General features: G+C 44.3%; 1 long non-coding RNA gene across 1 annotated transcript; it reads left to right on the top strand.

The window, feature by feature from the left end:
- The first annotated feature begins 5046 nt into the window (after positions 1-5046).
- Positions 5047-12826, top strand: LOC123410011. The gene is made up of 3 exons (XR_006612957.1): positions 5047-5119; positions 5890-6008; positions 12613-12826. It is a non-coding gene; the product is annotated as an uncharacterized LOC123410011 (long non-coding RNA).
- The last annotated feature ends 1722 nt before the right edge of the window (positions 12827-14548 follow it).

The raw sequence follows: 14548 nt of genomic DNA, 5'->3' as shown, positions 1-14548 counted from the left end.
TCCATAAGACTTGTCCCTAGGCTGGAATATGGGGCGTTCCGGTTTCCTCTGAGCCGGGGTGCCACAAGAGTTGGTATTAGAGCTAGGTCTGGCTGTAGGACACCCTAGACCACGCGAGCGTTAGTAACCGGTAGTATAGGATCTAGTTGGATTGCTGCACTTGTTTGTTGCATTTGTTTGTCAATAGCATGCATATAGATTAGATATTTCATCATGAACGATGGATCTGGCGAGTGTAGGTGGCATTGGTTCCGATGTAGTACCTGCGCTCTCCAGCTTGCATGCTTGTTCCTTGGTCTGGTGTTATCTCCATCCCAGCGGAGTGATGCCAAGGTGCCTGGTGGTGTCGATCCCTTGTCGGATTGATGCATGGGTACCACACCAACTCATTCTCTTCTCCCACCCTATTGTCCCGGTGATAGATATGCTTCTATCCCGGATCTTGCCCATCCCTCTGGCCGCGTTGACAGCCCTTACTAATCTTGCTTATCAAAAAAGGGCAATGCCCGCAAGCCCTATTTTCATCGTTATCCCACCCCGCCCTCCATCCCGCGGATGAGTACGGTTTTTCTTCGTTCGCTTGATGATGATGCGGTCGTGACCCCCGGCTTCCGACCCACGATCACCAAGTTCGTCCTCATCGGCTTTCTTCCACACATTGATTCACTTTCGTGCACACCGCCACAGCATGTTAGACTGTAGTACCGGAGTTCTTGCGAGATCTGTGTTCTTAAGTAGGACTGCATATTATTGCTGTGAATAGTTGTAGAATATGACATTTGCTCTGGGTGATCTTGCTGCTTTGAGTGTTTGTCGTTTGCTTCATTCTTTGGGCCCTTGGTGTTACCTTATTTTCCCCCTTATGCAACTTGCTCACCGACACTGGACTCAAAGAATCAGTGAAGAGACAGTCATTTGGAAGCTCAGTTCAGCAATATAGAATTTTCAGCATACTACATTATATCAGGAATATCAGGCATGAATATAAGTGATATCCTGGCTAGATGGGTTATCAGCATCAAGTATATATCAGTGCAACCTTCGCAGCAACAATCACCGAATCAACAAGAAGGCAAGGATGTGTACATTTCGAGTCAAAGGTATGATTCATATACGCGGTTGAGTCTATTATGAATACAATTTGAAACCTGCTATGCTACGGAAGGAAGTCAGAATGTGCTATGAACTTAGTCTTCAGCAAGAAGGATAGCCGAATACCGTGTTGCATACAACAAGCACTACAGGAAAAATGCTTAATTATGACCCAAAAAATCACGGTGGTTTAATTGGTCATTGATCCATGACCAAAATTCCGAAATTTGTCATGGCAAGTCTAAGAGGGTCCAAAGCCCATAACGTTATGACCTTTTGCGTCCATTAGGTCATGATACTATTGCACAAATTGGTCATTAAGTGCTACCGATTGAAAAAAGAAGAAGAAAAAAATGAAAGAGGTGTGTTGTATGAGGGGAGGGTTTTGGAGCGTTGGATGTAGGAGGAGTGTATGGCCAGGATTTGTTTCTGGGGAGGGATCCGTGTCCTCGCATGTGATAGGCTCTCTTTATTGAGATCGAGATGTAGATCATGACTCTCTCTCACACACGCACCAGATCCAAAGCACCCCAACCCCTGCCTCTTCCCGCTTCATCCCCGCCGCCGGCGCCCCCGGCCCCAAGCCTCGATTAGGATCCTTCGAGGCATGCGGACGATCATACCTGTCAAATACACAAATGGTCCGAACATCTCCACATTATTGCATCATCACATGATTCTCTCAAGAGAGAGAGAGGATCAGCATGAGGCACTCACCCATCAATCAAGATCAAGAATCAAGAAAAGAAAAAGATGGCTGGTAATTCTTGAAGGAGAAGAAAGAAGGATTCCATCCATGAGAAAAAGGCTGAGCAAACCCATAGGCCTAGGCGGCTCGGCCCAGAGCAGCGCATGGCTTACTGAAGCCTAAAGAGGAGGTGGGGTGGGGCCGGGGTGTCATAGAGAGGAAGCCCTAATCGGTAGCATCATCCCTAGAGCCCTCTCCCCATCCCGTATCACCAACTCCTCTCCCCTCAGCCTCCCTCCCGCCGCCGCCGCCCCCGTCATGGAGCCGACCCCCGCGACCGCATCGCCCGATCCGGCGCCCCGCTCCCCGGCGCCGTCGCCGGCCAAGAGGTCCGCCAGGAAGCAGCCCTCCCCCTCCTCTGCCGCCAACGGCGCCTGCACGCCAACTCGCCGCCGCCGCCCGCCAAGACGAAGACCCTGCTCCCAACTTTCTTTGTTTGGGATGTTCCACGATGGTAGGTGAGAGTACCATCGCTGCTTGTCCCCAGAGATGGCAGGTGAGAGTACCATCGCTGCTTGAAGGTGCCCTATTTTTTTGCTTGATGATGTTCGCTCGGTTGCTTGGTGTTGTTCGTTCCTTCTCCTGCTGTCCTCCAGTCCTTCAATCCATCAATTTTAAAAGCACCGTCACCCCTGAGATGTGCTACCAGCTCAAAGTGTGCATTCGTTTTAGTTCCAGATGGTGTGATGCACACCTACATCTCAAGTGATTAAGTGATTCGGTATATCTTTTATGTTATTCAATTTTGATTTCGTCGGGCATATCCAAACTAGTACAAGCTTAATACTTAGGTTTCGATTTAAATTTCACAGGGCTAAAAACAATGTCAGTGCTTGTTGTTTAAAGCAACAACTCATCTTGATGGGTGGTTGCGGCATGGAGGGACACCCAAGCTCCATAATTCGGTCGCATGGAGGTGGTCCGTTTTTCATGCTGGCCAGCCACCCAAGCTCCATCTACTGGGTGGCATAGCCGGTCTGCTGCCATCTTCTTATGTTGGTGAACTTACAGTTGCTCATACTACTAGGTATAGAGTCGGCTTTTTATCTAATAAACCTGGCATAACGGACATAGCACTTACCAACAACAACAACAACAACAACAACAACCAAGCCTTTCAGTCCCAAACAAGTTGGGGTAGGCTAGAGTTGAAACCCATAAGATCTCGAAACCAAGTCATGGCTCTGGAACGTGGATAGCTAACTTCCACGCATCCCTGTCCATGGCTAAGTCTTTGTCGATATTCCAAACCTTCAGGTCTCTCTTAACGGACTCCTCCCATGTCAAGTTTGGTCTACCACGACCCCTCTTAACATTCTCAGCACGCTTTATCCGTCCGCTATGCACCGGCGCTTCCGATGGCCTCCGTTGAATATGTCCAAACCATCTGAGACGATGCTGGACCAGCTTCTCTTCAATCGGTGCTACCCCAAGTCTCTCTCGTATATCGTCATTTCGTACCCGATCCTTCCTTGTGTGGCCACATATCCATCTCAACATGCGCATCTCTGCTACACCTAACTGTTGGATATGTCGTCTCTTGGTTGGCCAACACTCCGCGCCATACAACATCGCAGGTCGGATAGCTGTCCTATAAAACCCGCCTTTTAGCTTTTGTGGCACTCTCTTGTCATAGAGTACGCCAGAAGCTTGGCGCCACTTCATCCACCCAGCCTTGATTCGGTGGCCCACGTCTTCATCGATATCGTCATCCTTCTGCAACATGGACCCCAAATATCGAAACGTGTCTCTCTCCGGTACCACCTGCCCACCAAGGCTAACCTCTCCATCCTCGTGCCTAGTAGCACTAAAACCGCACCTCATGTATTCAGTTTTAGTTCTACTAAGCCTAAAACCTTTCGATTCTAGAGTCCGCCTCCATAACTCTAACTTTCTATTAACCCCCGTTCGGCTATCATCGACTAGCACCACATCATCTGCAAAGAGCATACACCATGGGATATCTCGTTGTATATCCCTTGTGACCTCATCCGTCACCAAATCAAAAAGATAAGGGCTCAAAGCTGACCCTTGATGTAGCCCTATTCTAATCGGAAGTCATCGGTGTCGCCATCACTTGTTCGAACACTTGTCACAACATTATCATACATATCCTTGATAGGGTAATGTACTTTATTGGGACTTTGTGTTTCTCCAAGGCCCACCACATGACATTCCGAGGTATCTTATCATAGGCCTTCTCCAAATCAATGAACACCATATGAAGGTCCTTCTTTTGCTCCCTGTATCTCTCCATCAGCTGTCGTACCAAGAAGATGGCTTCCATGGTAGACCTCCCAGGCATGAAACCAAATTGGTTTTTGGTCACGCTTGTTAACCTTCTTAAGCGGTGTTCAATGACTCTCTCCCATAGCTTCATAGTATGGCTCATCAGCTTGGTTCCGCGGTAATTAGTACAACTTTGAACATCCCCCTTGTTCTTAAAGATTGGTACTAAAATACTCCGCCTCCATTCTTCGGGCATCTTGTTTGACCGAAAAATGAGGTTGAAAAGCTTAGTTAGCCATACTATCGCTATGTCTCCAAGGCCTCTCCACACCTCGATGGGGATACCATCAGGACCGGTCGCTTTGCCTACTTTCATCCTTTTTAACGCCTCCTTAACCTCACACTCCTGGATACGTCGCACAAAGCACATGCTGGTATCATCAAAGGAGTCGTCTAGCTTGATGGTAGAGCTATCAACCTCTCCATTGTAAAGGTTGTCAAAGTACTCCCGCCATCTACGCTTGATCGCCTCATCCTTCACAAGAAGCTGATCATCTCCATCCTTGATGCATTTGACTTCGCCGACATCCCTCGTCTTCCTCTCCCTAATCTTGACATAGCACTTACCACTTTGTAGAAATTGCTAACGTCAATATTAGATACAAATCCCTCACCCCTGTGTGTGAGATAGCTAAGTTGAACAACTTTTTGACATAGAAGCAGAATACCATGATTGTAGGTGAGAAAATTCTTTAATATAATTCTACATTGTCTATAAAGAGGCAACCAGCTTCATTGGGCTAGTTTTGGTAATAACTCGAGTTGATGCTGCAAAATTACCGACAGCCTGTGCGATGATTTAATCATGCTATCCGATGCTCATGTTTTTAGGGAGTGCGCTGCTCAAGGTTAATTTATTAAATATCATGACATGGCTTTCAGTATCGTTCGTAACTGATATTAATTTAATCTATTTTTTTGCATTGTAGATAGCCTAATCTTCAGTATAATTTTACGATGGTATATATTTATACTCAGCTCATCTATCATGTAAGTTACATGGTATAAATTGGACTCTTTTACACAAATAATATCCCATGTTAACTGAACATATATACATTTTTTGGATCCTAATTTAAAGAAAATTAATTGTCTTAATGTGGAAGTTTCACCATTTAATTGTCTTAGTGTAGTTATACGGTGCATGAAGTTGTTTTAGCTACAGTTTTAGTGGAGGTATACCTATTTTTATAATAATCATTGTCAATCGATTATTTGTGCCAACAAGGTAAGGAGCTACTACAATTTCCTTCATATTTATCTGGCTTAATTTAGGTGCTATTTTATTCACACACATGTGCACAAGTAACAGATGTCAATCAATGCTAAATCCACCATTTCATTTTTTTTGAAAGCACGCCATTTCATAAGCCTCTACAATGGTGCGCTCACATGTCCATTAAGATGGATTATTAGGGACTGTGGGATCCATCCCAAAGTTTGTAATTATGAATGATATGTAACAAGAGCATCGCAGGGCATGTAGTCAATTTAGGAAGTTCTTAATCTGTTGTTCTAATTAGTTGTCGCCTTTCTTTCTGGCTTTGAGCCAAAGGATCTAGCTCTACACACATGCAGATTGGTTCCATAATTAGATCATCACCAAACTGTGTGTCAGGAAGAAAACCTATATGGTTGTTCCAATTTATCACAAAAGTCACTCAGGTCACTTTGTATATGTGATCCTGCCTCTTGAATAATCAGTGGAACACCATTGTGAACGGCTCAAGGAGAAAGCTAATGTAGTTGTCGCCTTGCAGGTACAGTTAATGTCAAGTAAGGTGGGTGAGAAAAATGCCGGTGCAGGACAATTGAAGTGGAGGTGTGATCGCTGCATTGGGATCAATGATTACTTAAGAGACAAAGGTTTGATTTAGTTGTATGTATCAAGTTGAGTCGAATTTGCGTTGGACAAAGTAAATTTCTGCACGAATTTGTTAGTATTTACTTCTACTTAATCAATACATGTACATATAACTCTTTTTTAAGTAGGATCGAATATTAGGATCATGTGTTGATGAGTGCTTAAGTATATCTTCCTAGATTTCTAGATGGATTAATATCTCTATCAATTGCATGTTGCACCTATGCATATAATATCACCATGTAACTAAAGGATATGTCCCCTGTATCGATGATATTACTACCTATGTTTCTCTGAATAACCTTCATGGACTGATTAACTGGGTGCATTATCTTACAGGATTTTAACAAGAAAATAATATAAAGTTTGCCAATATAATATAAAAGTTCGCCTTTGGAATGTTCAGGTATACTTAATTAGAGTTATACATGATACACACGAACTAGAAATTCTTACGTCCACTTGACATAAGACTGGCTTTCTTTCCATGCCGTGGATATCACATTATTTCACAAAATAGTAAAATCTATGAAACAGATTTGGTGATATATCTAATAGAAGAAATAGTTGGTGTTCCAACATACATTTAGTTATTCTACCAAAGAGATTACTTGAATAAAAGGATTGTGCAGCAGAGAGTGCATTTGACGACTCCGTATCAAATATATTCTGACTTGAGTATGGAGACTACTAGATATATTGGTTAGATGGGGCTGAAGCATTGCACAATTTCAATACCATGAAATAGATTTGGTGCTATATCTAATACAAGAAATAGTTGGTGTTCCAACATACATTTAGTTATTATACTAAAGAAATATGTACATGAGAAAAAAATGATAATTAGGCTGCAAAACTCATACTATTTTATTATACTCCTAATTTGGACATACTCCATACTTCTTTTTCAGATACCTCATACTGCTTTTCTTTTGCGAAAACCCCTACATACTACTCCCTCCGGCCCTTTTTACTCTACATTTTAGAATTGTATTAAGTCAAACTTTACAAAGTTTGACCAAATATATATTAAAAAATATCAACATCTACAGTATCAAATACACATTTCATGAAACTACATTTCGTAATGAATCTAAAAATATTAATTTGACATTGGGAATGTTGATATATGTTTCTATAAATTTGGTCAAAGTAGAGATACTTTGAGTTCGGACAAAGCTAATATGCAGACTAAAAAGGACCGGAGGGAGTACATACTAAGTACATCATAATTCTTCGTACATATACTCCTTTTATTGCAAAAAATAAACATACTACTTTCTTTATAAAATACCATATACTCCAAATTCTCTTATTAAAGTCCATATACTTTATACCTTTTTAAAAGTAATATACTGCATATATATAGTTGTAGGAACGGGAGAGAGAGAGGAGTACGGGAGGGAGAGAGGAGTACCTCCAGCAGCTGTATTTTTTGTGTGTGGCGGCTGAGCTAGTAACGGGATGGCTGGGAGCATCCTTTTTAGGTCAGCCCCACTACATGGGCCTAGGCCCAAAGAGATAACTTGTATGGGCTCGGCCATACCGGTTCAACACTCCCCCTCAAGATGGGTGGTAGATATCTATGATTCCCATCTTGTCACATGCCAAGTTACAATCCTTTGTTCCCAGACCCTTTGTCAAACAATCTGCAAACTGCTGCCCAGAACTGACATGAGTAAAGCTGATGACCCCGGCATCAAGCTTCTCCTTAATGAAGAACCGATCAATTTCCACATGCTTTGTCCTATCATGTTGAACTGGGTTATTAGCGATGGCTATAGCTGACTGATTGTCACACCACACCTTCAAGGGCCCCTTCCTCAGAAGTTTCAACTCGCTCAGTAGGTACTTCACCCAAAGCATCTCACACAACCCTTGAGATAATGCTCTATACTCAGCTTCTGCTGTTGATCTAGACACAACCGGCTGTTTCTTGCTTCTCCATGATACCAAATTTCCTCCCACAAACACGAAGTAACCAGAAGTTGATCTTCTATCATCTTGACAACTGGCCCAGTCAGAGTCACTATAGCCATCCACCTCAAGATGTCCACTCTTCCCAAACCACAACCCTTTACCCGGAGTCCCCTTCAAGTATCTCAGGATTCTATGCACAATATCAAGATGCCCACTCCTTGGTTCATGCATGTATCTGCTCACCACCCCCGTAGCATACGTAATGTCAGGCCTGGTATGACACAAGTACAACAACCTTCCAACCAGTTTCTGAGACTCTTCCTTATTCACTAGCTCTCCTGATTGTGCTGTCACTTGGTGATTTTGTTCAATCGGAGTAGGGGCAGTACGACATCCCATCATGCCCACGTCACTCAAGAGATCCAAGGTGTATTTTCGTTGGCACAAAGAGATTCCCTTCTCTGTCCGAGCCACTTCAATGCCAAGAAAGTATTTTAGGTTACCCAAATCCTTTACCTCAAACTCCTTGCTCTCTATTTCCTCCTCGTCATCTCTAGTGATGATAATGTCATCCACATAAACAACAAGAATGGTGATCTTCCGATCAGAGTGCTTGTAGAACATCGTGTGGTCACCGTTACACTGACCATACCCCATACCACGGACAACACGGCTGAACCTATCTAACCAGGCCCTTGGTGTTTGCTTCAGTCCATACAAGGATTTCTTCAGCCTGCATACCTTCCCCGTAGTCTCTGAAGTACCAAAACCTGGTGGTATTTCCATGTACACTTCTTGCAACTCACCATGCAAGAAGGCATTCTTGACATCTAATTGATGCAACTTTCACCCAAAGTTTGCAGCACAGGAGACCAATATCCTTACTGTGTTCTTCTTTGCCACGGGAGCAAACGTCTCATCATAGTCAATTCCATAAGTTTGACTATATCCTCTGGCGACCAATCTGGCCTTATACCGTTCCATCTTCCCTTCAGGATTCTGCTTCACTGTATAGATCCACTTACAACTCACTACTTTCTTTTCTGCCGGCAATGTGGTTAGCACCCATGTCTTGTTTTTCCTTAGTGCTTCCAACTCTTCTATCATCGCTTCACGCCACCTCGGATCTTGCTTTGCAGCCTTCCAATCCTTTGGAATTGACACAGTTTGAAGGGAGGCAACAAACTCCTTATATGTGGGTGACAAAGGCTTATAAGACACAAAATTGCCAATATCAAGATCATCACAAGCATCATCCTTCGGTAGAGCCTTTCTTGCTACTTCACCCTTTCTTGCTGCTTCACGTGTAGCCTTTCGCAATGCAGTGGGCAACTCCACTGTGTCAGATGAGCTCGTCTCACTATCTTGCTGCTCCCCCTACACTCTTGCCTCATTGCCTTGCTGCTGCCCTTGCACTCTTGCCTCATTTCCTTGTTGCTGCCCCTGCACTCTTGCCTCACTGCCTTGCAGCTCCCCTTGCACTCTTGCCTCACTGCCTTGCTGCTCCCCTTGCACGTGTGGTTGCCATTGAGAGTACACTAGGGTGTTCGACTGCCATCGATCCCGAACAGGAACCCGAAGAGCACCAATCTTAAGTGTATCGACGGTTGGCTCGACAGGAACCTGCACATCATCATCAGTGAGAGTACTAACCGGAATTGTTCCCACAATTGGTTGGACCTGAACTTGCACATCATTAGCAGTGTTATTGCCCACAGAATCACCCTGAGTATGAGACACATCCTTCTCCCCCTCTTGACCATCGTGCACATGATGTAGGTGGTCAAGCTCTGGAAATAGCAGACTGAGATCAGTCGACGTACCATAGAATGGCTCGGACTCCGTGAAGGTAACATCCATACTCACGAACCTGCGTTTTTCAGAGGGAGACAAACATTTATACCCCTGCTGACTAGAAGAGTATCCCAGGAAGACACACTTCACTGCCCGAGGATCAAGCTTTCCAATAGATGGACGGTGATCACGAATAAAGCAAGTACTGCCAAACAACTTTGGGGAAACAACAAACTTATTATTTCCATTGAGCAACCCAGACGGAGATTTCATACCTAATATCCTGGAAGGTGTCCGGTTGATCAGGTACGTGGCTGTCATAATTGCTTCATCCCATAAGAACTTAGACACATTCATGGTAAACATTAATGACCGAGCAACCTCAAGAATATGACGATTCTTCCTTTTGGCCACTCCATTCTGAGGTGGGGTGTCCGGACATGAAGTTTGATGAAGAATTCCTTGGTTAGCCATGAAATCCCCAAAAATATTGTTCACATACTCTGTACCATTGTCAGTCCTGAGCACGTTCACCTGCACCTGAAACTGGTTCTTTACAAGAGCATGGAAGTTCTGAAAACAGCTAAACACCTCATCCTTGTGACGCATCAAGTAAATCCAAGTCATACGAGAATAGCAGTCAATGAAGGTAACAAAATACTTCTTTCCATTCATTGACACTACTGGGCTAGTCCATACATCCGAATGAATGAGCATAAAAGGAGATATGCTCCTAAGGCCCTTACTCACATATGAAGCTCGTGTGTGTTTTGCATATTCTCAAGCATCACATGTCAACTTGCCCTTGCCTATTCCACACATAACATCCGGAAAGATTCTACTCATCTTATCAAAAGATACATGACCCATTCTACAATGATGGATCATCGCCTGCTTCTCCTTGTCCTACATGGTCGCAGCACACACCAAGTCCGGTTGCACCTCCTGGTCCATGTACCAGAGCCCCCTATGCCTGGTGCCAGTCCCAACCGTCTGGCTCGTCTGTCGCTCCTGAATCAAGCAACCGAACTTGTCAAGGATCACACGACAGTCTATTTGATCAATGAGAGCACTGAAAGAGACCAAATTGATAGGAAAAGTTGGCACATGCAAAACTGACGATAAGGAGATGGCTGAAGTGCATTTGACTGTGCCAACCCCTTCCACAGGCTGATTGGTACCATCGGCAGTTTGTATAGTGCCCTTGTGAGTAGGAGCATGCTTATGGTAAGACTCAAACACACAGGAATTACCGCAACATGCTTAGATCCTCCAGAGTCTAAGACCCACTCTGAAGCACTCTCATTAGGAGTAAGAAATGCCTTCATCGAATTACCTTCATCAGTGGAGGCCAAGTGAGCAAAGTCTCCGTAGGCAGCCTCATCAATCCCTTGCCCTGTGATGTCCCAGTGTCCTCTTCAACTACTATATGCGCCCTGCCCCTGAGTAGCCACCTCTGCCCCTAGAAAGTTGACCCCCTGAGTTCCATGGGTATCCACCTCTGCCTCGAGCATACCTGCCTCTGCCAGTGCCCCCTCTGTTGTATCCCCTGCCTCTACCACGAGTTGGACATTCCCTCTTCCAATGACCTACCTCCCCACAAATACGACTTGTGTTGGGATCTCCCCACTCCATGAGCTTCTCGAAAGCAGCAGCGAGAGCATTTGGTTCAGCCATCTTTGGTGTTGCAGCAGCACCACAGCCTCACTTCTTCTCCACAGCAGAACCAACACACAGTAGCAAAAACAGCAACTCAGATGCACAGCAGCAGGAACAGCACAACAATAGCTCCACTAACAGCACAACAACAGCTCCAGGAACAGACCACCACCAGCACCTTCTCCTCTAGCAGCAGCACCCAGGTCACGGTCTCCCGTGTAGTGCACACCACCACCACCAGCTGCAACCTCCTTCTCGGGCAAACAGCAGCACCCGCAACCCCAGACTCCAGCAGCTGGCCTTCTTTCGCTTCCTCCTCTCTCTCTAGCCCGTGCACAACCGCCTCCTCTCCAGCGCGCAGGGCCGCCGTCGATCCCCACCAGACCCCGCAACCATGCCGGCCGGCGCTACCGTCCGTCAGGCCTTGCCGGACCTGGCCTCTGATACCATGTAGGAACGGGAGGGAGAGAGGAGTACGGGAGGGATAGAGGAGTACCTCCAGCAGCTGTGTTTTTCGTGTGTGGCGGCTGAGCTAGTAACGGTATGGCTGGGAGCATCCTTTTTAGGTCAGTCCCACTACATGGGCCTGGGCCCTAAGAGATAACTTGTATGGGCTGGGCCATACCGGTTCAACAACAGTATACTTGATTTTAAGTACAGATAGAACATCAATGAATGGCTATGAATATGCATGTGGGACACTCACATTTACTGTTCATTAGCAATTGGATCAAAAATGAGTTCATACAGCAAGAAGTATCAGGTATACAAACATATACTACATGCGTCCACGTAGCTATACTATAGTGCAAACAAGTAGCGTCACGCCATCGATATAAATATACACGTACAACAGTAATAATTATACATATTCACACTCACAATTCACAAGGATACTATTTTCCAGTAATATGCAACATTATATTCTTTGTTTCATACAATAATACATATTATTTTGCAACATGTATACTACAATCTATATACTCTAGTCCGAAGAATACAAAGTATATGCAGCAGCAAAGTATATGCAGCAGCTGTCACGCTAGCATGTCTCGACTTGTTTGGAATGCAAGAAAGTAGCAGTTTGTTGAAACTAACCCACACCGTACCATTTTCTACTGTTTTATCAGCAAAGAAGCAAAGTATATGCAGCAACAATTTTCTACTGTTTTATCATCGGTTATCGTGTGTGCAATTTTACTAGTTTCGTTGGTTTGAAAGCCTTACCATCATTTTCTTCTTGCAGGAGGCAATGGCAAGAGCATATTTTGTAGAGGAAGATGATGAACCTTAATGCGCTGAACCTTGTATACTAGAACCTTGCAGGTGTTTTTGCAGAAGTATTTTATTGTGCACATGTAAAATTATGTTGATGTGCCCTTGTTAGGCGTTGAACCTTAATGCATGGAGTCGGTGGATGATGTATTGTATTTGATGTGATATGCTATTGAAATGAAATATACATTTTATTTACAATCTTTTATTCTGTTGTACTTAATTTTTAATGGGCCTATCCTGAGATATGTGTGGTTCTAGCAAAAAAATGGTTCAACCCAAACAAATCAGACATTTTCAATAGTAAAATTGGCATTGGGCCACGCCCATGTAGCTAGATTGGTGGATAGGGATCTTAAATTTATGATGATTCCATTTGGTCACTAGCAATGCCACGTCAGCTTGGCCACGTTAGATCCTACGTGGCTCACAGAAATGGGTAATGACCAAACCAAAATTTTGGTCGATAGAGACCTGTGACCAAAATTTTAGAAAGGTCATGTTTGTTCATTCTTGACGGTCAACTGTTGACGTTGTAAATTTGGTCGAAAAAAGTCAATAAACAACAACAATGACGAATCAATGACCAATATAGGGAGTCATAATTGACCTTATTTCTTGTAGTGAATTAACCGATGGCAGGAACATTAAGGAGATATATATGCACTTAGCTTGCATATGGCAAAAAGAAAGCTTGAGGTATAAGCAACCCAGTCTTTCTCTGCAAGCTACCAGAACAACTTACGACACAAGGTTCCTTTCACTGCCTCAATACGACACACGGATATTTGTCCACACAAGACACCTGTGCGTCTCGAGTAAATTATCACTGCAAGCTTCCGGCATGAGGTACCGAGTATTACCCAGCAAGTCTTTAAGGGAGGAAGCATTTGAGATATGGTACCCAATCTTCTTCAGGAAGCTACCTCGACAGAAGCTTCGAGGACAAGCTATTCAGTCTTCCTTGACACGATACTCTTGATGACATACAACAGAAGATAAGTAACCTTTGTCACTACAAGAAATTGAGCTTCGAGCACAAGCTATTCAGTCTTCCTTGACACGATAAGGCATCGCATCCTCACTAGTACAAGCTATTCCACCAACAACTGGCAGCATATGACCATGCATCTCAAGGGTCTGCTCCCCAACAGTTGGTCAGAAGGCATAAAGTCAGTCAGGACACAAGCCTGCTTCAGGAGTCAAGCACTCAGCCGCATAGACCCAATATATACGATGGACAGGTTGCCAAGGCCATATGAGTTAATCATACAATGATGCCAGCCGGTGAGAGTTCGACTATTGCATGAGCTATATAAGAAGAAGAAGAACGCCAGTTATACACTTCATTGAGATGACCAACAACCTATGGATAAGCATTATGGGACGCGGATGAACCCTTGCCTGTCTTTCTTTGGTGACGACACCACGCCTGTGTTATGAGCTGTTTTCGACCGTCTGGGGTGGATGCCGACTTTTATTTCTCTTGTCAGCAACTGGCCGTGTTCTGAGCTGTTTTTTGGCCGTCTCGGGCAATTGTTGAATTTCTTTCCGTAGCAGTGACCCTATGCTCTGAGGTATTTCTTGGACGTCTTAAGGAACTGCTACTTTCTTCTTATCAACACCATCTTATGCTCTGAGCTGCTTTTCAGCCGTCTTGAGTCGGGATTGAGTTACTCCAGTAATGTCCCAGAACTGAGTTGTAAAGACCATTCTGGTGGCTACTTGCTTATTTGCCGGTTTTATCCAAGGGTTCAGACGGTCGTTACCATACAGCTACAACTTGTTAAGAAATATGTCTGCCGGAATATTGTACCTGGCAGCACCCATGGTCATCCAAGGAATAAAGAACACATCAGACCAAGCTCTTTCAACTAAGGATCCACGCAAAGAGAACCATGACGATG

Source organism: Hordeum vulgare, chromosome 7H, assembly GCF_904849725.1.
Source record: "Hordeum vulgare subsp. vulgare chromosome 7H, MorexV3_pseudomolecules_assembly, whole genome shotgun sequence".
Lineage (NCBI taxonomy): Eukaryota > Viridiplantae > Streptophyta > Magnoliopsida > Poales > Poaceae > Hordeum > Hordeum vulgare.
The sequence above is the reverse complement of the archived record's forward strand: the minus strand, read 5'-3'. Positions and strand labels throughout refer to the sequence as shown.